The 23,642-nt window shown below is 33.9% G+C and overlaps 1 protein-coding gene across 2 annotated transcripts in view; it reads right to left on the bottom strand.

The window, feature by feature from the left end:
• The window catches only part of DACH1 (dachshund family transcription factor 1), a 440,276-nt gene that overhangs the window by 341,974 nt on the left and 74,660 nt on the right, over positions 1–23,642 (bottom strand). The gene's annotated exons all lie outside the window — the stretch shown is intronic.

The following is a 23,642-nucleotide window of genomic DNA, read 5'->3' as shown; positions in this document are numbered from 1 at the left end:
TCCTGACGTCGTGATCCGCCCGTCTCGGCCTCCCAAAGTGCTGGGATTACAGGCTTGAGCCACCGCGACCGGCCTATGTGACATAATCTTATGCATAAAAACCTTTCACAAAAAGCAGATGATCTACATGAAAAAAAAAAAAAAAAAGGCTAAATTTTACTATCTACTCTTTTCTATGGACAATATTCTTTCTCCCTCACGGGAAAGGCAAGCTCTAATACATTATGCTTTGGAATTCTCATCAGAAACCTATAAACAATGTATAACTTACAAATGTCCTTCAGCGCATTAGAATACTTTTAGTACAGCTTTAAAATTTTAAATCAATTCTGCCATTCACTCCATATTATTTATCTTCAATTTCTCCATATTTTAAATGTCACCGTGTCACATTAAGTAATAAAAAGTTTAAAAGATTATAACCTGAACTTGGCAGATATGCACTTTCATTACAAGGCCTGAAATCCTTGCCTTCGTACATTTTCTCTACCAGTGTCTTACTTCTTGCTTATCTTGTTTTCATTTTTGAATGCAATGAAATCTTCAGACTCACTGAACAGTCTAAAGTATCAACAATGTTATTTTAAGTCAATTATAATAGTAAGTTAATGGCATTTAAAATATTTGGCTCTTAATCAGACTATTTTGTCACCTCTTTTAAAACTTATCCTATTATACAATATCAGCTGAAATTATCCATTATTCTGCTAGTCTTAAATCATCCTTTAATTCTATCAATTATGTTATTCATATGCCCCATAATCCAGTAACATTTCATTTTCTTCAATCTGAAGCTCAAGAAGGAAAGAATGCATTTAAAGATTAATTTTTATATATGCTATTGTAACAAATTAAAACTAAGTGATATAATAGGCTTTATGATAAGAAAATTATCTATACCAAAATGTGCTTGGGTAGTAAATGTAATTTATTTTCTCAGAATGTTCCCCTAAAGTAGGTTTTTTTTTTCATTAAGTTTTTTTTTTTTTGCCTTTTAAAGGCCATAAGAATCTGAATTAACAAAATATAGTAAATTCCATGTAAGTATTAAGTGTCTCAGAACTCAAAGATTTATGGCAACAAAACTATGGACAGAATAGCCAGGTGCCTCTTTCCCTCCAATATAATACAGATCTTTCCTTGACTACATGGTTTTTGCTGTGACACCACTCTCATTAGATTGGAATTTGTGTTAACTTCCCTGTACTAGGACTTACTAATAGGATTGCTAGCAATTATTATACTGAAATGAAATCAGCACAAACTATTAGATCTGTTTAAACAAGTTAAAAATAAACCTTGATTAAATGTTCTTTTATAAGAAGCTGCTCATTAGGGCTACATGGCCTTCAGAAAAATTGGTGTTTCATTAACATCAAAGAATGTACTGAGTTTAAACTCCCTAGCCTAAAAAGTTACATAGAATATAAAGTTTTAAAAATATTTTAGATAATGAAATTTTAGAAAACATCTTCCTTGTAGCTCTTGGTTTAGTCAATAGAAAGAAATATACTATTAAGAATGAGGAGTATTAATAATGGAATTATGAAGAATACCACCACCAGCAAATGCAAAAAGAAGCAAACAATAAAATAAACAAACAAACAAACAAATATTTGTCAGAGTGATCAAATGAGAGATTTCTTCTAAGCTGAGATACAAGTCGGCTATGAAATTGTTGAATTAAGAAGTCACTTGGTATTTAAATGCAAATCAGTATGTCAATTTAAGTATCTCTGCATCCATTTTTGCAACTAATCAGTAACTTTTGAACAAAAGCAGTACTTATAGAACTCTAGAAAGTGCAAGTATCCCATTCTAGAAAGTAAAAATAACATTTTTCTTGTTACAAAAAATCAATTAACTGTTATGACCTGACTTGGTGGAAATTATTCTGCTGTGATAGATAACCTAACATAATTAAGATATAGTGTTGGTAAATGTTGAACATTTTTATGGGCTACAAACTCATAGAAAGGATTTGAGTAAAAATTCTTATTTTTCATCTTCTTATATCCATATCATCACAAACACACACACACACACACTTTATCCCACTAAGGAAAGGTAAATATTACTTGTATAAAGGTAAATGTTAGTTACATAAAGGTGGATACCATTTATGGTTGAAGATGAGTAAAGGATGACAAAAAAACACTATAATTAGAAGTCCAAGAGAATCATCAAATATTGAAATTCACAATAACATGTTATCTAAAGTTAATGGCAATTGATCTATTTAAAGATTACATTTAACTATCCTTTCAAGGGTTTTAAAATAAAATAATTCATTTTTCTGAACTGTACATGTATTATTCTAAACAAACCAAGCAGTAATTACTACTACAATTTAATCTCTTCATGTAGACTGATATCCTCTACAGTATACTTGCCCCTTGCCTACACAGTAATATGAATTTGTTCTGCTGTTTAAAGGGAATAAACCTTCTAGTTTGAGTAATTAATATTCCTTAATTAAACATACTAAGGAATAGACAATAGGTTCTTTATGAATCTGTGAGCATGCCTAAAAGCAACAAAATCACACTTTTGTTAAAGCATTTGTGTGTATTTTGCACAATTTTTAAAAGTTTAACCTCTGTAGATCAATGTGCTTCCTTAAAAGACTTTAATAAATTAAAGTGCAGAGAGCTTTTTTTCACCAGGCAGAAAAAGCTGATGAGACAGGTTTAGTTTAATCTCAGGCAATAGAAGTCATTAACCATTCTCTCAGGGATTAAAATATAGCTTGCCCTTTTCTTCTCTCACTTATCATTAGCATCACTTTAATCTCCTAGCGTTTCACACTGCTATTTTAATCATTACTTACTGCCTTTTGACAAGTGCAGAACATGCTTTTTCTCATTGAGGCAATATCCTGGTTTTAGCTGACAAATGTAGGACATAATGTAAAAATATCAAAGTGACATCTCTTAAACACACCTTCATCATAAAAACTCTAAAGTTACAATATTCCTTTGTCTAGTGTTTCCATGAAAATTATCATTTGAAAGGTTTATATCTTAAATAAAGAAAAAAGTTTCTTCCAAATACAACAAAAACTAGTTTAGAGAAATAGTATGCTGAATAAATGAGATCTAAAAGTATGCACATACATGTTATTCTTACTCTCTAAAATATATACTCATGAACTTCCAAGTGTTTACAAAAGCAGAATGTTGTTTCAATATAACTATAAGAACAAAATATGCTATATTGAAATGGCCACCCAATTACCATTTAATGCTTTATAATCATATTATATAATATATAGATCCTAGGCTGAACAAAGTGTTACAATGATTATGCCTAATTCTATTATTTTAAAGTATGTACCACATCTCTGCTCATTGATAGATAACTAATTCTTGCAGAAAATTTAGTTAGAAACAACAATAGTTACAACCATATTCATATGGAACATCTGAAAACCTGTTCAGAGTGTTACTACTGAACTTTCTGCTACATTTTCAAAATTGCTAGTTTAGATAAAAGGAAAACCATATGATGTTTGTTAATGTTCTTTTATCTAATGTCATTTAGTTTAATTTACAGAATCTCCTTAATCTCATCTGCCTAAACCTGAAGTGGATAACAAATTTGGCATAAGTCTCTTGAGATCTGTGAATGTAAGTTTTATATTGTCTTTAGATATAAATATTATAAGTATCAGAATATATTCTTGTATTAATACTGTGTTCTATTTTAACTCAAAACTAAGCCAATGAAAGGTTTGGTAATTATAAAACCTGACTTTTTAAACCAAAGCACCAATTTTTGGTAACGATCACTCACACTTGGCCCTAAGCCTTTTAATCTAGTCCATCTGTAATGATCTCATAGTACTTTCAACCATTATTTAACTGTTAGAAGAAAAATATGTCGCACTATATGTTTCGACAATAAAATCCCTTCTTAAGCTTCACAAAGCAGAACAATTCATTATTTGATCTCTTTCCAGGTTCAAAGTCTGTCTTATTACAGTACTTCAAAGAAATATGTAATCAAAGACAAACAGCTGTGAAAACAATCTTTTATTACTTTATTATCTTTGAGAATATATCTTTGGAGTAAACCAGTGGAAATAGCGTACAAATAATCTTCATAAAGGTTGTGGTATTGCATTTGTTCACAAACTATGCATGTTTATCTTTAAGGCTTTAATTTTACTTTCTATAAATAGAATAATGGCTCAGGCCAGTCACTCTATTGCCTGTCAAAAAAAAAAAAAAAAAAAAAGCAACAACACAAGCAAGTTAGCTGCTCCAATGTCAAAGAAATGTTTCTAATAAACAAGTTTTCAAAATGATATTCAGTGATGTGACTCCCTGGGTTAACATTGCCCCGAAGTGAAGTTATTTTTTTCTGGTGTTCATATTAATCAGTTAGATTTGCAGAATTAGTCAACTACAAATTGGTATACACAACTAGAATGCATACATCTAAAGTTCCACTGACTACTCTGAAAACAGATGCAAAATCAAGCAATTAGATTCTAAGGTAGAAGCTACATTGCCAAAATTATCCTCATGTTTTACACATCCCACAATAATCTGGCCATGTCTATACTTCTCACTATGGAGGGTTTCTGTTATTAACATGCAAATAGACTGGACAATATAACATAGTGTTCTTTAAATGAGAATGATTCTCTTCATCTGCAAGCTTTTGAGGCACTCTGTAGGTTTCAGGGTAAAAGTGAAGAAGTCCTGCCATCCCGCTACAGTAGAAAACATGTGGAGGCAGAAGGAAGAAACATCTTCTGAGTGCATATTATTATATGGTAGAAATCGTATAATTTTGTTATGATACCAACCCTTTGAGGATGGCATTATTTATAATCCATGCTTTACAGATATGGAAATGGAGTTTAAAAGTTTAGTAACTTTTGACTCATTCTTGGGTTAATCAAACTCTAAAGTCAGTGTGCTCATTGTATTAGATCAGAATGTGTCCATTTTAGAACAGACTTTCTAGGTACATGTCCTCAAAAGGCACTACATTCTCTAGCAAATCCAATTCTTCTTCAGAAAACCGTAAAGTATTGTGGTAGACAGAGACAAAATAGGTCACTGTCATTTTCTATGAAATTAAATTGATGATTCATCAACACAGACCGTTGGTAGCAAGATCATTGTTCCTAGGTCTTTACAAACATATCGCTAGGCCAAAAGTGATGTGAAATCTGTGCCATCTTGCTTACCAAAAGATATGACTGAAAGGTGCTACAAGAATGTTAGCCCAGTGGGGCATAGTGGCTCATGCCTATAATCCCAGCACTTTGAGAGATGGAGGAAGGAGGATCGCTTCAGGCCAGAAGTTCGAGACCAACCTGGGCAACAGAATAAAACTCCATCTCAACTATATATATATATATATTCAATTAGCTGGGTGCTCGCCTATAATCCTACCTACTCAGGAGGCTGAGACAGGAGGATTATTTAAGCCCAGGAGCTTGAGGCTATAGTGAGCCATAAATGCATGCCACCGAACTCCATCCTGTGCAACAGAGCAAGTCTCTTCAGGAAAAAAAAATTGCCACCTCAAACTGACAAACTGAAGGAGACAGATAACAATTATTGTGGTGCCATGGCCATATAGACAAACCAGGTAATTAGGCCTGTGACATAAATTTTTAAAAGATAATGGTATGTTCATTTCACTTTCTACTGTCTTAGTACAAAGACACACAGAAATGATTTAATATCTTTGTACTGGTTTTAAAATTTTGTCTCTAAAAATAAATATAGATACATACATAAACAAATATATAGTCACACAAAGATATATACATTAGCTATGATAAGTTCTTATGCATTTCTATGTAACATTGTCTTCATTGTAAAATGTGAAGTCTAAACTGAATATAGTTGTCACAGACATTCCTCTATATTATTACGGTTATTTGAAGGCCACTGACAGAGGAAGGAAAAAATAACACAATGATAGGCAGTAAACAGAAGTGAATTTAAATTTTTTGTTATTGCTGGTAAACATAACTGAAAATTCTTAACATCATATTAGTATGAACATTAGTATTTTCAATTTTAAATAATACATAAAAAAATTCCTAGAGATTCTTTGCCAGCCAAGTGTAGGGATAATGGAGAAAATGGAATTGCTGATTTGAAGTTATGATCCTTCACTTCATAGCACAACTTGGTTCAGTTTTACTGGTTACTAAATAAGCAGTATAAGAATTAAAAATGAATTTAAGGCATGACTCAATTTCCATAAAAGTTAATTTCCTGACTTTTCCGTTTGATTGCATCAAAAGTTATTCAGTAAAAGGGCACAAAACAAAGCCAGTCACTCCAGCTTTGGAATAATTAAGCAGTAATTTGACCAAACATTTCCTTCCTTCCTGTGTATTTCTCAAAGTCACTATTGCACTATAAATTTTAGCAGAACCATTTTTAATGGGCACAATCTATAAGGGAAATAGTCCATAGTAAAATGTTTCACAATCAAGGTTGGCAACACTATCATGAAGTCACTTTTTACTGCTATTTTTAGGATGTAGTCAAGATAAACTTTTGATTTTCAGGTTTTTAGAAAGGTCAGATTATAGAAGTGAGAGTTACCATGGCTAATTTTTACATGTGACGCCTATAAATAATTGAGTTTATTAATTTTGGAAATGCCTAAAGAAAAGAAATAAGTAGTATGGTATTATAATTTTAGATGTTATTTTAATGCAATATTTTCTTAATATATTGATTAATAAAGAATTAGATCAGTTAATGTTAATTCATTGTTTCCATTTTGGGTGATACTATAACAAGCAATAAAAAAGGAGAAATAATAGTCTTAATTCTTAGAGTCCCTGGATCATTTGCTTTCACTGAAAAGGTATCATTCATAAAGTTGTGTGAGATAATCTTATACAGCTGCTTTTTCACTTTTTGAGAGTACATTCTTACGTATCGTTTCATTTCATACTGAATAAAACGTATATTTAAATGTTACTTACGCAGATGGAAAACCTGGCATCTTTTCTACACTCCAAATAAACTCTACTGTTGCTTTTACTTTGTCACTCACTGGTAATTTTTTTCCTTGTCTTTAACTTTTACCTTCAGTAACTGACTTCTCATCTGACTTGATCTCTACAACTTGTTCTTCCTTCACCTGTCCCCACCCAGACCCTGTCCCAGAAGTTTCAGAAGCCTCTTGACCTCCAATGCAAACATCTGATAAGGATCCTCAAAGCACTCTTGGCCTAGTCATAGTTTTCTATCTTAATTATCAACCCAAATTATGCTATCTATTCTTTCAGCTTCCTTTAATTCCTGTTATCAAATATATTTCACTGTTTTGCCCCCATGGTTTACAACAATCACCTTCTTGTTATTTTCAGATGAGTTCCTTAAAATGGTAAAGGGGAGCTCAGGAAACATTTCCACCTCCTTGGAGCCAGTACAGTGTAGCCTTAAAGAGACAGGAACTTCAAAGTCAGGCAGCCCTGGCTCTTAGCCTGTCTCCAATAAACTGTTTTGTAACTTGAATGTTAAGTCTCAGTTTCCTCATGAGTTAAATGGGAATAATGATGTCTATATCATAGGGTTATTATAAGCATTAAGTAGACAAAATTTTCAAAAATTTTATGGTACATTGTTGATGGTAATCAAACTTAATATCACTTCCCCTCTTCTAGAAAACAATGTATAAATAAAAAACTGTTCTCAACTACAATATCCTAGCTTGCTTTTAACAATCTATGTGATTTCATATATAATTACATTGGCAGAGTGACTGCATCTATATTATGTTCACCATTTTAAAACACTAAAAATAACTAATCCAAACACCAAACTTGTAGGTTGGAGCTACATTTTTTCCTAAGTTTTTTTGTTTTGTCTAGTTTGGATTTTTACTGGACAACAAATAGAAGGCTTGCTAATCTTTGTCAGACATTTAATTTTAAGTATTTATGTGTAATATTCCCACTATTCTCAACATTGATATTCAATATATATGAATTATTAAACCAATAAATTATAAGGCCAGGTGTGGTGGCTCACGTCTGTGATCCCAACACTTTGGGAAGCCAATGCAGGTGTATTGCTTGAACCCAGAAGTTTGAGACCAGCCTGGGTAACATGGTAAAACCTCATCTCTACAAAAAATACAAAAATTAGCTGGTAGTAAGGGGCTATGCCTATAGTCCCAGCTACTTGGGAGGCTGAGGTGGGAGGATGGCTTGGGCCAGGAGGTGGAGGTTGCAGTGAGCCGAGATTGTAACACTGCACTCCAGCTTGGGTGACAGAGTGAGACCCTCTCTATAGTAAACTAATAAACAAATAAATAAAACTATAAAACTTCACAATTGAAGTGGACCTGAAAAATAAGGTAGTTATTTCTCTCAATTTACAAAAGATAATGCATTGCTCCAAGAGATTAGACAACCCAGTTGGTGATATTCAGAATCAGTAGTAGAAGCCAGATTTCTGACGATTAACTCACTCACTAATTTATTGATACTTTGATTTTTTACACAATTCAAATGCAATTAATATTTTGAGATAGACATTTTACTGATCTTTGTCTTTGACATTAGAGTAAATGTTAAAGGAATAAACTCCCTGATTTTCATTTTCAAACTTCCCTTCAGTGACCAATGAGAGTACTCAATAGTTTTAAAATTAACTTTCTGTGGATTATAGCTTTATAATGTTGAACAAATGCGTCTAATTTTCGGAGAAATTTAAGTTGAATCTAGTAAAAAGTCTTAATTTTCAAAAGGCATAACTATTGTTTTCTTTTTAATAGTTTATAAAATGTTCTTCTTATAATAAAAGTAAAGAGATATAAACTACAACTTTCCTCTGCTGACAATATGTAGAAATCATAAGTTTTAAGCATAGCTCTTGAAACACAGTAAGTTCCTTTCAGAATTTCATATATTTATCATTTTCTTTAAGAATAACATTTCCAAAAAATAAAACTTGGAAACAATAAATTTGCTCTGGTATAGTTTATAAAATTGTTACTCTAGGAGAAACGCTGGCCTAATATGGCATTTGTTTATCAAATGATCACTAAAGAAAGGCAGATACCAGAAAGTTGGAGCTTTATGTGATATTTTCATTGTAACCATTCATATAAACAGTTTTGGCAAAGAAAGTTGCTCCCCTTTTTCAGCAAGATTTGAATAGCATTTTACAAGACTTAGCTTTGATACCTTTTCTTCTGTCACACCTAAGCCAAACTTCCTTAGAGTGTGGATATAGTGAAAAGATCAGAATTTAACAAAAACAAAGGGCTAAATATATATAAAACAAGTAAAGGTAACAGAAAAAGTTTTAAGAGTTTGATTTTGGATTTTAGAACAAAACTTGACTTCATTCACACCCAGATATCTGAGAAAGAACAGCTATACACTTTTAACATCACAATTCGGAAAATGGAATGCAGAAAGTGGCAAGGCAAAACATACTTTGAGTAAGACACATTAATTTCTCTGGACCTCCAACTTTTTGCTTGTAAAAAGTACTTACTTTACTGAGTCACTGCACAAAATAAGTGACATAATTCTTGCAGAGTGCTTTGCATACAACCTAAACCACATTGGAAGCTCAAGTGTTAAAACAATAACCACACCAAACAAAAATAGTCCTGTTTCATGGAGTGATGGAGGTACTTGTTACCTCTCCACCTCTCCTTTCCCCTGTATTCCCAGATCTCTTCTTTGAGGTCTTCAAAATTCAACAAAAAAGATTCCCTGTCTCCTTCTTTTCCATCCCTGGCTACCTCTACTCAACAGCATCCACCTATTTTATGTTTCTACTTGTGCAAATCTCAAGTTTTGGACTCTCTGTAGAGAATTATGCAGACTTATTTCTCCTCCCTACTAAATTGTGAGCTAACTGAGAACAAAAACTCTTTATTAAATCTCTCGAAATCTCTTCTCTATATTAGTGCCTGGCATACTGTGGGTGCTTCAAAAACATCCTATGAATGAATGAATGAATGAATGAATGAATGAAGATAATAAGGATCAAATGGGATATTATATATAAAAAGGCTCTGTAAACCATAAAACATTACTGGGGGATAAGAGTCAGGTAAAGATCAACATAGACTTAAAAAGAACTGACCAGAATAGGAATTAGGTCAGCAAGAGGAAGAACGGGAGAGGCTTCCAGATAAAAGGAAAAGCATACACAAAGACTGAAAACTTAGAAAGAGTTTGGCAAGTTGAGGGAACTGAGGAAGGTGCAGTGATGTCTAATAGAGTTTTTCATTGCGCTATATAAATTTATATGATATTAACATTTTTATGTGATCAATCAAGTAATAAGTCAACATTATTTTTACATAGACACTCATTTAAATTTCAGATGATTCTGAAGCACTTAATGCATATTTAGATTAAATATATTATTTTGTTTTTCCCTTATAAAACATATCAAATAAAATATGGAGGGCATTGCAAATAATACCGTATGAAACAGAGGCTACCACATATTTTTGAAAATTGGCTACAAGTTGATACAATTATCAGTGTTGAAAATCTGCTCTTGAACCTGGGAGACCAAGGTTGCAGTGAGCCAAGACTGCGCCACTGCACTATAGTCTGGACGACAGACTCAATAAAAACAGAAATTCTCTTAATGAAAATAATGTTCCTCTCTCCCCTCTCTTCCTCCACTTAACTTTTACTCTTCCTTTGGTAAAATAAAAAATGTACTATAAAAGTGAAATCGCTTTCTTTGCTGCCCTTTTAATGTTTTGTTTAGCTTTCCTGTTACACTCTCTGAATAGTAAAATATATTTTTAAAATATTGCTAACAGACCAGTCTCAGTGGCTCATGCCTGCAATTCTAGCACTTTGGGAGGCCAAGGCAAGTGAACTGCCTGAACCTAGGAGTTCAAGACCAGCCTGGGCAGCAGACTGGGACCTTGTCTCTACAAAAAAATAAAAATAAATTAGCTGGGTGTGGTGGCACCCGCCTGTAGTCGCAGCTACTTGGGAGGCTAAGGTGGGAGGATCACTGGAGCCAGGTTGAGGCTGCAGTGAGTTACGATAGTGCCACTGCACTCCAGCCTGGGTGACAGAGCAAAGTTTTGTTATGGTAAGTTTGAAACTTTCCCGGTACCTTCCCTTTGGTGCATTAGGTTTTAATAAAGGCCACAAGCTCAAATGCCTCAAGAACCAGGCAGGCAACAAACCCGGTGGGAACCACAGTGAACCTGGACACAGGTCCACAGAAAGGAGGCAACTGTTATTCACCTCTAGACAACTGTTGCCATGCCAACATAAGGTCCAGATCTTTAGGAGTCTTAGAAGACCTAAGAATTGTGATTTTTCTTTGAAATTTCCATGGTAAATTTGATGCATAATTCATATGGTTCAAAGATCACTCTGGACTGAACAAAATAATGTTTTTATGAGATACAAGTTGGCAACCTCAGTTCAGTATAACATTTCCTTATTTCTGTTTTCTGACACACACTACACAAAAGGTTTGTGAACCTTTACATACAGTTTTAAAATGTTGAATTGAATCACATAATCCCATCTTCAGAAAGCTTAAATGATGCCACACTGATTACCACAATAAGTATCAATTTCTCAACTAGACATTGGTTGCCCAGTAAAATATATCTCCAAAGCTGTGACCTCTCATCATCCTACAGACCCTTAAGTTTCAGGCAAAATGGACACATTCCATTCATGCCTTATCCTCCTATTCTGCAAAACCCATTAAACGTCATTTCATTAGAAAATAAATGTTTCTGGCTGGGAGTGGTGGCTCACGCTTGTAATCCCAGAACTTTAGGAGGCCAAGACAGGTGAATCGCTTGAGGTCAGGAGTTCAAGGCCAGCCTGGCCAAAAGAGTGAAACCCCATTTCTATTAAAAATACAAAAAGTTAGCTGGGCATGGTGATGCATGCCTGTAGTCATAGTTACTAAGTAGGCTGAGGCAGGAGAACCTGGGAGGCAGAGGTTGCAGTCAGCAAAGACCATGCCACTGCACTCCAGCCTGTGGACAGCAGGAACTGTCTCAAATAAATACATAAATAAATATAAAATAAATTAAAAAATAAATAAACTGAAAAAGAAATATTTGTGTTCTTATCCTTCCAGTAGTCCCAGTGCCTAATAATCTGTATTACTGGTAAAGTTCGTATCAAATATTACCCTGTATTAAAGTTAATAGTTTCTTTACAAGTCTCCCATAAAAATCACAGCATCAGGAGCTATCTTAGTCATCAATATCCATTCATCTGCTTTTTTCCATAGTGCATACTCTGGTAGGCACTAAACCAGAGGTTTTACCTTCATTTTCATACCTACCAATCCTGAGAAATCAAAAATAAAATATTTATTCATGATAGTTATTTGTGCACATTTGAAATCTAGACAGTGTAGTAATATGTATTATTGCAGGCTAATAAGCCAAAGAGAGGGTAGGATTTGTTAGCCAAAGTTGAAATTATTTTATCTAATTTCTTTGAAGTAAGAAGATGTCTTCCACCAAAAATATTTTTTAAAAATTCTTTCTCAAAGTCTCTCAAGCCATTATCACAGGAAGGATCAATAATAAGCGACTGGCATTGACAGTGAAAGAGGGAAGGATCAATAATAAGAAACTGGCATTGACAGTGAAAGATAAGAACAAAGATAAAAAAGGCATTGCTTCAGAAGACCAGTCAGTGGCTACACACACAGACGTACACACGTTCCTGCACAGAGAAGGGAGTTACGACACTATCTCCAGAAAGATTATGACATGTAAGGGATTTGGGAGTCTAACATCAAAACCTAAAGATAGCTGTATTAGATCCATAGTGATGCCTTCACAAAATAATAAAAGGCAACTCAAGATGAACAAAATACAGTGAAAACTGGCTAATCACTATCAACTTCCATTCTCATTCTGAACATAAACTTACAACTAAAGTGTGGGAAAAAGTACTTAATATTCCTACAGAAAAGAAAGATGAAATTTAGTCACTAACATATACAAACAAGATCAAGACCTCTGCTTATGTTTTCCTATCAAAGGACAGGAATCTTTTGTAAGATTATTATCTTACAAAAATGTAAGCTAATAATAATGTGATAACAGTAATTATAGGATGATTGAATTAATTTAAGAAATATCTCCTATAATCTTAGGGCTCAGATATTGTGCCAGGGGACCAGAATACAGAGGCGATAACCAACGATAACTGCCTCCAGGAGCACAGCCTTTAGTAGGAAAGACAGAGAAGAAGGAATGGTTACAATAGATTACAAGAAAGAGTCTTAAGAGGGGGTGATTGAAGTTTAAATATCTTTCTATGGTATACTTAACTCTTCTCAGAGTGACTGGGTAGGGAGAGTTTCACAGAGAAAGTGTCACTGGAGCTGGCATTTAAAGAATGAATGGAAAATAATTTAGGTTTGATTTAAGGATTTTTCTTTTTTCCTTTTTTAAGAGGTATAAAAATAAAAACCAGGATAGTATTAACTCTATTTTATTTACTGACTAACATAGGTGGGCTCTCATCCTCAGAGATGGAATATATATTCTCCAAGGTTAAAAAAAAATAAATAAAACTAAAGATAATGAAAGTGTTAGCATAAAAGTAAAAACTTATTGAGGACTATTGAGAGGTTGTTGCCTTTATGAAGCAGAGACCGTATGGTGAATTTGAATTTTTATTTTAAAGGTGATGTATACTTTAGCACAATATTTGGATTTGTAATGGTGATACCTAGGACCTGAATACATTGATAATTTCATACAAGTGGGAGTACATTTGCACTGTTTTCCAATCTTTTAGGTTTAAGATGTTTTCTGACTACTAGAACTTCTATGTGTAGGCAAGATAGTACCTGTTCCATGCAGGCACTCAGTAAACAGTGCTTCAGTAAATGAATTCACAGAAAATGGGTAAATAATTAAATGTAGTGGTAGAATAAAGCTAGAATAAATATGGTGCTCATGTAAGAAAAAGAAAGTAGAAAATTTTAAGGCCAGAGTTTTGTAGAAAATTTCATTATTTTCGCTGTGAATTGGCATACAACAATGCACAAAAATGGCCTATTTTCCCTTCTGTTCGTGTGATTCACACCCACACACATAAGACAACAGAGTATGTTTGGCTTCACAAACTGGGGCTTATCTATCACTTTTTACTCCTCTCCAACTATTTCCAATCTTTTGAATTCAATCACTGCAATTATACAAATTCTCTTAGAAGTCCACTGCCCTCTCCTACCCTTTCCTTTATATATTAGAATTCACCCAGACATGCTCATTAGCCAAGGAAAGTTTTGTCATTATGAAGTACTAGAAACAGAGATAAATCCCCTGCAGATTTTCTGATCCATTTCTTGACCTATTTTAAAAAATAATCAGGTTCCCCAGCCTTCATCATAAAGAATTTCTATCATAATAAAATGTGCCAATAAATAGAATAGCCACTTGCTGAATTATCTAGATCTGTTCTAAGACTTCAGCAATGTATAGATCCTAATTGACTATTCTTTTTCAGTCTATAATAAATAGTAATGATCATTAGAAAAGCGATAATCTCTAAGAAGTACATTTATTATATAAAAGAAGTACATTATATATATAAAAATATATAATGGGATTCAGGGGAAATAAAGTATGCTAACAGAGTCCTTTGAACTCTCTAAAAATGTGATTTGTTTCTTATATTCAATTGTGAGAGTTCTAAGACGTAAGAGTATTCTGAACCACAAAATTAATAAGGGTCCAATTAGCTCTTGAATTTGCAAAGTTAAACATATATACTCCACAAAATTATTAAGAAACCCTATTGTATCTTTGTCATCTGCTTCAATTTTATTTTATTTATCACTAATTAGGAAGAACAAAGTTACGTAAGTGTGTCTCTCTGTGTCACCTGCTAGTTAATCATTCAATGAGAAAAAGTAAACCTTGTTAGCTGTAAATGTGATTGCTGTTAAGATTTAAAAAGCACTATCCTGAAGATAACCCAAAAAGCATGCCATATTCAAATGTATAGTATGCATTTAAGTTAGAGTTTGGAAGCTTCCCTTTACATTGCTAACCAGTTTTAAGATAATAAGGCAAGGCCTAGGCTTCCCGATGCTGTTTTTAATGACAATCATATCTGTCTTATAATGTTAATGTGTTCCTAAAGCCATGTGTACTCTTGTATCAAGGAGATGTTTTCACTTCATGTGTTGGATCACTGCTTTTCAATATAGCTGAAAAGACTCTGTTGACTGGGCTCAGCTCATTGCACAAAGCCTGAAAGGCCCAATGGTTACTAATGGGAGCATATGGTCAGAGCTAAAATCCATAATCCCAATCCCTAGAAAGGTATCTTTGCTTTTTCCACCCAGCATCTTTATTCTCTTCACATACTTAACATCCTAACATGTTTTTCTCTCTTGCTCCCTCCTCAACTAATCAATCCCATACTACTTTCATCTACTTATTTTTGCACTGTCTACTCAACTATGCATCACAAAACCCCATTGCTATTCTTGGACAGGCAGGGTCCTCTCAACTCACTAGTAGAGAAGTACCAGAGAGCATACCTTCCAAAGGAGCACCATGAGGGGCAGGCACTGGTGGACAGCAGCTTGGAACAAGGCAAATGTGAATAAAAGGAGGCTATAAGAGAAACATAGCTCTAACAATGGAAAAAGTTTAAAAGGCGGGTAGAGAGCCCAATATAAGATTCAGGAATAAGCCATGGGAAAAAAAAATAAGGCCCTGCAAAATAAAATACATACTTGAATCATCTATTTTAGTTGAGATAGCAAGACACAGCTTTTGTAAAATACAATTAGTTTATGCACATGTGCATGTAAACATTTAAGCCTCAAACAATAAACATGCTTTGTGTATTAGATCAATATAGCTTCTATATTTAAGATAGTTTGAACTTGTAAGCAGATGCTCTTAATGCCTTGCATCCCATCAGGATGGAAAACCTAGAAAGTGCAAATGGACATTGCGGCCTCGGCTTCATAGTCAGGCAGGTGAAGTATATTTTGTCAGATGAGAAACAAATTAAAACATTTATTGCAGATCTAATGATTCAATTCTATTACTTGTAAGTTTTATTAATAATAGAAAGTAAAAAGGTTAATAAAATTAGATCTTTACAACCTATCTGAAAATGGCATATACATTTCCATATTTAATGTTAACTCTAGAAATAGCTCTTTGAATATACATTTTAATCCTATAAGAATGGCTAAGAAAGGACACAAATTAACAATATTTTTTGTTTACTGGCTATGATTAAGTCCAATCTTTTTGCCTTGAGAACTGAACCTCTTCATGATATTTAGAATCCCTTATTTCATAAACTGAGTGACATAAAACTTCTATCAGAATTTCAGAGGGGGGAAAAAAGCTTTTCTAATGTTTCTTCTTCTTTTTGTTTATTGTGCATGGTAAATTGACAATACTTATTTAAACACTTAAAAAAAAAATCTGATCCCTTTCTTCCTGGACCAAGGAATTTTCTCCGTCACAGCGTAATAGAGCTTGAAAACTTCAGCATCAGCAGGGAAGGCAGGCACTCCTTAGCCAGCCACTGTGAGAGAGAGAAAATGCAATTAAGGCTCCCACCAGGGAGAGAGAGCTAAACAAAACCTGCATCTTCACACAAGAGCCTTTTTCTTCAATGCGAACTACAAGGCCTCAAATCTTGTTGGTGAGATGCTAGCATTTAGGACAACACACTTTCAGATTTTCTCACAGCAGATCAAAGTAAATAATGCAAGGGCAGCAAACAAAAGGGAAAACTCCAGTGTGCTTACATTAAAAAGAGATTACAGGGGACTTACAAGTGATTGAAGGAAGAGATGACATTTTTTAAAACATAAAATCAAGATCTCTAAGTACAGCTGGCAAATAAAGTCTAGTTGTGTTACTTTAGCTAGAGTGACAAGCCACAAGCGACTTATCATCAGCATGAAATTTTTAAAAAGGTAATCTTACTTTATTAGAGTATTTTTTACATCTTTAATTACACATATTCCTTCTCTTCCCTTCCTAGGTTTTAGGATTTTCAGAGCCTAGAATCATGACAACTGACAATGAACCATTAAAGTTATGAGCCTTCGCAAATCAGGGCCACAGAATATGCGCAGCACTCTGTGGATTGGAGAGATGTAGCCTCGCTCCGCTTGTCTCTTTCTCCTGAGGACAGTAATCAGTCATAAAAACAGCTCTCCTCCTTCATATCAAGCCAACAGCTGGAAACTCTTCTGCAATGTTAAATTTAGCATGCACCCCTTACTAGGCACTGAACTTAGTCTTGTGGGTCTGCGCTACAGTCTTAAATGGGTATTCCTGGGCCATAGTTTATCCTTTATTTTTGTGTAACAGTCTCATTGACTTTGGTGCAACTCTATAAAGGAAGCAACGATTGAATATCATCCTTTAATGCCAAATTTACTACAGCTGAACAAAAGGAGCGGAAATCTGGGAGGCTCATGTCAATAAACAAAAGATAAATGTTTAGGAGACTTAATAACTGAAAGGAGTTCAAATAGCACTTTCTTTGGAACTACTTTTAAAAATACAGTGATATAGTAGTATATAGAATTTAGTGACAGTTTAGCTGATATTTATACAGTTTGTACAGTATACATGAATATATAAACATACTATGTGTGTATGTGTATGTGTGGGTGGGTTTTTGTGGTAACTGCTGAGATATTAGGCCACTAGAAATTTCCAAAACAATTCACAGATACAAGAAATGCCAGAATCAAATAGCTAATGTGGAAGAGAGATGTCAGATCTTAGAATCCATAGATGTGATATCTGGTTCAACGTTACCATTTTAACTTTCCTGGGGGTCGATCTAGTAAACAAACAGGTGGGATTAGAGACACTCTAATGTTCTTTCCAATTCATACATTCAGTTAGTCTACAAAGACTCTTATAACCAACTTCTGGGCCACACCTGTGGTTTTCATAGGTGTGTGCATCTGTGTTTATATACACAAATATGCATATACATTTCTGTGCATGTCTACATATACACATATAAGTTCATGCTAACACAAATAACTTGAATCAAATAATTTAATGTTGTGATAACTTCCAAATTTAGAATCAAATGTGAAGAAATATCTTTGTTCTGTCTGCTATAGCATACTTTACTGCACACACACACCACACATACTGCTCCCCCCAACACACATCTTCTTCTACCGCTATACTAGTTCATAAAATGTAAAATACATTGTTACTTTTAATTTTATATGGTTACTTTTGGAGAAATCAGGGACATTTCAGCAGACATGTGTGGCTAATGTATCGTAATGAAAATAATGTACCCAAGTTGAATTTCAACCTTTTTTCACAGCTCATAATTGGAAAAAATGCATAAAAATATGCTGTTGTAATAACTTAAATAGTATTTGTGTTTCCAAACTCTTATAAACCTCCATTCTGAAGCATTATTAAAATTGATTCTAAATGTTTATATCTCAGATATACTTTCATTCAACTAAAATGCATTTAGAAAAATGTATTCTCCAGAAATCAAATCAGTGTTGACAAATATGATACCAAGTTCTGTTTTAATTGTAACAATGAAAGAAAATAAATGTTATGCATCACTTATTAAAATTCCTTCTCCAAAAAACCAGACTGGAAAATAGTCAATCTGTATTCAGTTCACAAGATTCCTTTATCTCACATGGATAAAGTAAGCCAAGTCAAATTCTCAGTGTTTAGTATACACATTTAACTCAAAAGTTATTTAATTATGCTTACTTTGTAAAATATATGATTTTACTCTGTTTAGATCACAGTGCATTTAATTTAGGAAGAAACTAGAAGATTTAACATGAAAACTGGCAAGTGTAAAAGCAGTATTAAACTGTCAATCACAGCTGATATTGCAGAGCTTCATTATTTAACTGAATATGAAGATTAGACACCCTATGTTATGCATATCAATTTAAAATAAGAAATAAATTTAATCTTAAGTTGGAAAAGTGCATAAAGATTTGCTTGAACTGATGGGATCTGATTTATCCCATATAAAGTATTATTTCTGAGTCTATCATATGTGCATATAAGTCTATATATATATATATATAAACATATCAAAAGTTTTAGATTTAAAAAATTTAGGTACTTAGGTTGCCTTTCACTATCACCTGTTTCCATGTCCCTAAGAGTACATTATAAATACTAACATTAAATCTACTGGGAAGGCAGCTGTTGCACACTACACGCTAAAGGGCATTTTAACCCATTACTGGGGTTTTCTCTGACAGAAAGTATATATGAGTGACTGATTGTTGTGCAAGAAACTTAGGAAACATGTAAATTGCATTTCCTCATGGCATATTGCAACTGAATTAGAATATTGGACAGACATAAACAATGCAATCAAACCATGCCGTTTATTGAGCTTCTATTTGACTTAGTATTCATCTGCAACCAAAAATAAAAAAAAAATGTGTTTCTCAGGGTCTGTGACATTGCAGGCCATGAGAGATTCAATGTCAGTGCCGGCATACAAATTTATTAGTCTATAAAATTTGACATTCTCTTATTTATTCACAGAAAGGACAAATAAGATATTTTTTCATACTTACCAGAAATATCTGGGAGTGTTTATATGCCGCTCCATCTGGAGGATGCAAATAGTCAGAACTGCTTTACAATTCACTAGGCAAAAGCCTGCTGAAGGATAACAAATGACTTCATGGTGAAACTGCTATTGAAATTCTTTCAGTATGTGATATTAAAAACAACTGAACAAACAGAGATAAGGGACAAATAGGATTTGAAACAGCCTTTTTTTTTTTTTCTTACAGTGCAAAAGAAAAACGAATGCTCTAGTCAAACCTATATATATCTTTTAGTGACTTCACAGCATGGATTTGCTTAATGCATGATAGTTTTTAACTGAAGCATCTCTAGAAGTCCCACTAAAACCCAGGAACCAATTCTAAAATGTCTCCTTAGGGTCAAGAATTATAATGTTGACGCTTAAGAAAAAGAGAAATCAACATGACTCTTTTGATGACTTGACTTAGAGTTTCACTTTTTGGCCTTTGGCATAATGCAGGGATGTGGAGGTTTAATAAATATTTGGTGGTTAAGATGCTATAGTTTAAAAAGGTCTTCTAAAATTACGTGGTATACAAAGATAAAAGCAAAAATCCAGAGTTAAATACTATGAGAACCAAAGTAGTATAACGAAAGCTACCAAAAAGTTTACTTGAAAAATGAATTTCATTTAGTTCAATCTCTCTTCCATAGAAGAGGTTCTGCAGGTGTTGCCTTTGCAAGACAAACTAATGTTGGTAACTTCCAGGTGATCAGGAAAGTCAAAATCTAAGAAACACAGAAAAGCATTACTTTGCAATGATTATTTTTATTTCTTGCTTTGAAGGAAAGATGAAAGGCTATTTAGTTAGGTGTTCTTGTTTTATTCTACAGCTGCATCAAAGCGACTATCTCCAAATTTACAAAACAGTTCATAGAGGCCCCCGGTAATTGAAGTATAGGCTAAATGATCACATCAACAACATATGAACATTAAATCTGCCAAACAAAACTCAAGTTATTAGGTCTTCAAATGACCCATTATTTTTTCAAGAAATATCCAATAACGAAACAGCGGACTGAAACCCTGACATGACAATGATTTTTAGATACTTCCCAAGATAGCATTTATGTGTATTAACTTATAATGGGCCAAAATTATCAGGAGCATATTATAGTGATCTTCCTTTAGTCAAATCTAGATTCTTCAGGACTAACTCTCTTTACTTACACCTAAAAACCTGCCATGTGCAAGCAGCTGTACTAATACAACCCATTTGCTATTTTGGACATCTAACAATGATTTACACTAAATGAAGAAATATCTCCTGAGGCTAATGCAGAACCATTATTTTCTTGATAATTTATTTTTACAATAACAGATGAAGTCTCACTCTGTTCCCCAGGCGTGAGTGCAGTGGCACTATCTTGGCTCACTATAACCTCTGTCTCCGGGGTTCAAGTGATTCTCCTGTCTCAGCTTCCCAAGTAGCTGGGATTACAGGCACACACCACCATGCCCAGCTAATCTTTTGTGTATCTTTAGTAGACATGGGGTTTTACCATGTTGGCCAGAGTGGTCTTGAACTCCTGACCTCAAGTGATCCACCCGCCTCGGCCTCCCAGACTTCTGGGATTATAGGCGTGAGCCACCGCGCCTGGCCTGAGTGGAACTATTCTTAAAAGTACTCATCTTCTAAGTGAGTTCACATTTAAATGGGATTATAATATTTTGATAAGCAATAAAGTTTCATCAAAACTACTATATTTTGATGACTGCCCAACTACAACTTGTTTAAGTATATAAAGAAGCAGGTAGCTCCAATATAATTTGCTCATTTCACATATTTGATGGTCAAGTCTAGTTGGTATTGTTAAAGTCTAGCTCTAGCTAGCAACCTGTCCACCAGAGCCACCTCAGCAACCCATGGAGAGCTCACCCTCTTTTCCATGGAGGGACACTCTAACTGTATCACTCATTTGGTACGTGATGATGTGTATGTCTTTGCATTTCCTCTTGGGTTGCTTCCTTTCAATTACTTTTCCTCTTAGCTTCTTATCCTATAGATCTTGCTTCCTTACCAGATTGTGGTATTGAGACCACTTTAATACTTGTTAACATTTCATATATAACCCAACACAATGCATTTTACTCTAAATTTTCTGCCCAGTAAATTTCTCTGAATAAATAAAATATTAAGCTCAACTCTAGTTTGCAAAATGTGATGTAGATAGATAAAAATAATTAAGTACAATTTAAAGCAGAACAAATTGTGTATTTAAAGGAAATATGGCTTCTAAAATAAGTGGTTTGTAAACACACACACACACACACACACACACACATACACACACACACCCCTGGAATGCAGACAGTGGGAAAAAAACAAGAGGGATGGTTATCAATGAGTCTTTACATTATTCTGAAAATGGAGACTAACGGTTTCTATTTTCCTCAAAGGCAAAGGATACTTTTAGTTTTGATAATAGACAACAAATTCTGAAAATAATTTTATACAATACAGGTTGAACAAAAAATATTGTCAAGCTCATCTTGTAAAAATGTAAAACTGAGATGTTAAACTGAGAGTTCAATCTGGTCAGATGTTTATATATGATCAACCCATGGTTACTGTATGTTCAATATCACCCTCTATTAAATGGAAACTGAGTATGCCACTAGAAGGAGGCATATACTCTTAGTGGTGACTGGCCATCATTCTACTTTATCTAGCCCTAACTTTATTTTGGACACACTAAGTTATTTGCTCTCAGTGTTAATACGCCACATTCAATTGGGAAGAAATATTAGTATCTGGTCACTAGAGCTAGGAGCACTTGCATTAATTTTTACCTGACTCTTCATGAAAGAGGAGAGGACAGAATGAAAGAAAGAGGTAAGTAGAATACAGTGGACTAATATGAGAGCTGCAAGATACTATATTCCTAAGAATATCATTGTAAAGATCCTCTCTTTTGGAGCAGCTTTTAACCTGTGTGGTAGCTTCTTTCAGTTTAACTAAATTCATGTCTTTAATGGGAGAAGTATCAAATATATTAAGAAAAATACATTTTTAAAGTTTTAATTCATATAATGACAATCATAACAAAACACTGGTTAACTTGTTCCAGAAGTAGTATATAGTTAAGCAGAAATTGTGAAAAAGAGTAAAACTAGTTAGCAGTTTTACTTAAAGTTCAGGATTCTCAGTTATCTTTAAGTTACATTTTAAGGATGTTGGAACATGTACTTATTGAAGAACTGAACTTCTAATATTTTCCGTTGAAACCTGCTTAACTAAATCTTTAAGACTTAAGAAAATAGAAGTGTTAGAAGACTCAACGACTTTCAAAATGGAAGAATCTGAATTAAGTTTCCATTCTAAGACACCCTTTTCATTTCAATCTTCCTCCTGCCAAATCTCCAGATTCCTTGCTATAGATTGAAGACAAAAGGGAAGTAAATATGTGAACATCTATTTTACTTACTTCTCAACCCAGTGATATCTCTATTTATTTATTTGTTTTTTTCTTTTTGGAAACAGGGTTTTGCTGTGTTGCCCAGGCTGGAGTGCAGTGGTGCAATCTCACTGAAGCCTCCACCTCCTGGTCTCAAGCAATCCTCCAACCACAGCCTCTCGAGTAGCTGGGACTACAGGTATGTGCCACCTGTCTGGCTAATTTAATTTTTTGTAGAGATGAGGTCTCACTATGCTGCCCAGGCTGGTCTCAAACTACTGGGTTTAAGCGATCCTCCCACCTCAGCCTCCCAAAACATTGGGATTACAGGCATGAGCCACCATGTCTGGCTAGCAATCTCTTTTTTAGTGAAAAAAATTGAGGTTTAGAAAGTTTAAGTAACTTGACCAAGGTCCTACAGCTAATGAGTGGGAGGACGAGCTGGAGCTAGAATCCAGATCACAGTTCTGGTCTTAAAATCTCCTTCTTTCCATTAATAATTTTTTCAATGTTTTTTGAGACTTTATTAGGGGCAGATGTTTTGCTGTGTTTACATGCTATAATTAGGTCCAATTGTTATCCGTGTTTTTCCTTAAAAAAAAAAAAAAAAAAAAAAAAAGGTTTAAAGTAGTTAAGTTACTTTCCAAGGT

Source organism: Trachypithecus francoisi, unplaced genomic scaffold, assembly GCF_009764315.1.
Source record: "Trachypithecus francoisi isolate TF-2019V2 unplaced genomic scaffold, Tfra_2.0 Lachesis_group18, whole genome shotgun sequence".
Classification (NCBI taxonomy): domain Eukaryota; kingdom Metazoa; phylum Chordata; class Mammalia; order Primates; family Cercopithecidae; genus Trachypithecus; species Trachypithecus francoisi.
The sequence above is the reverse complement of the archived record's forward strand: the minus strand, read 5'-3'. Positions and strand labels throughout refer to the sequence as shown.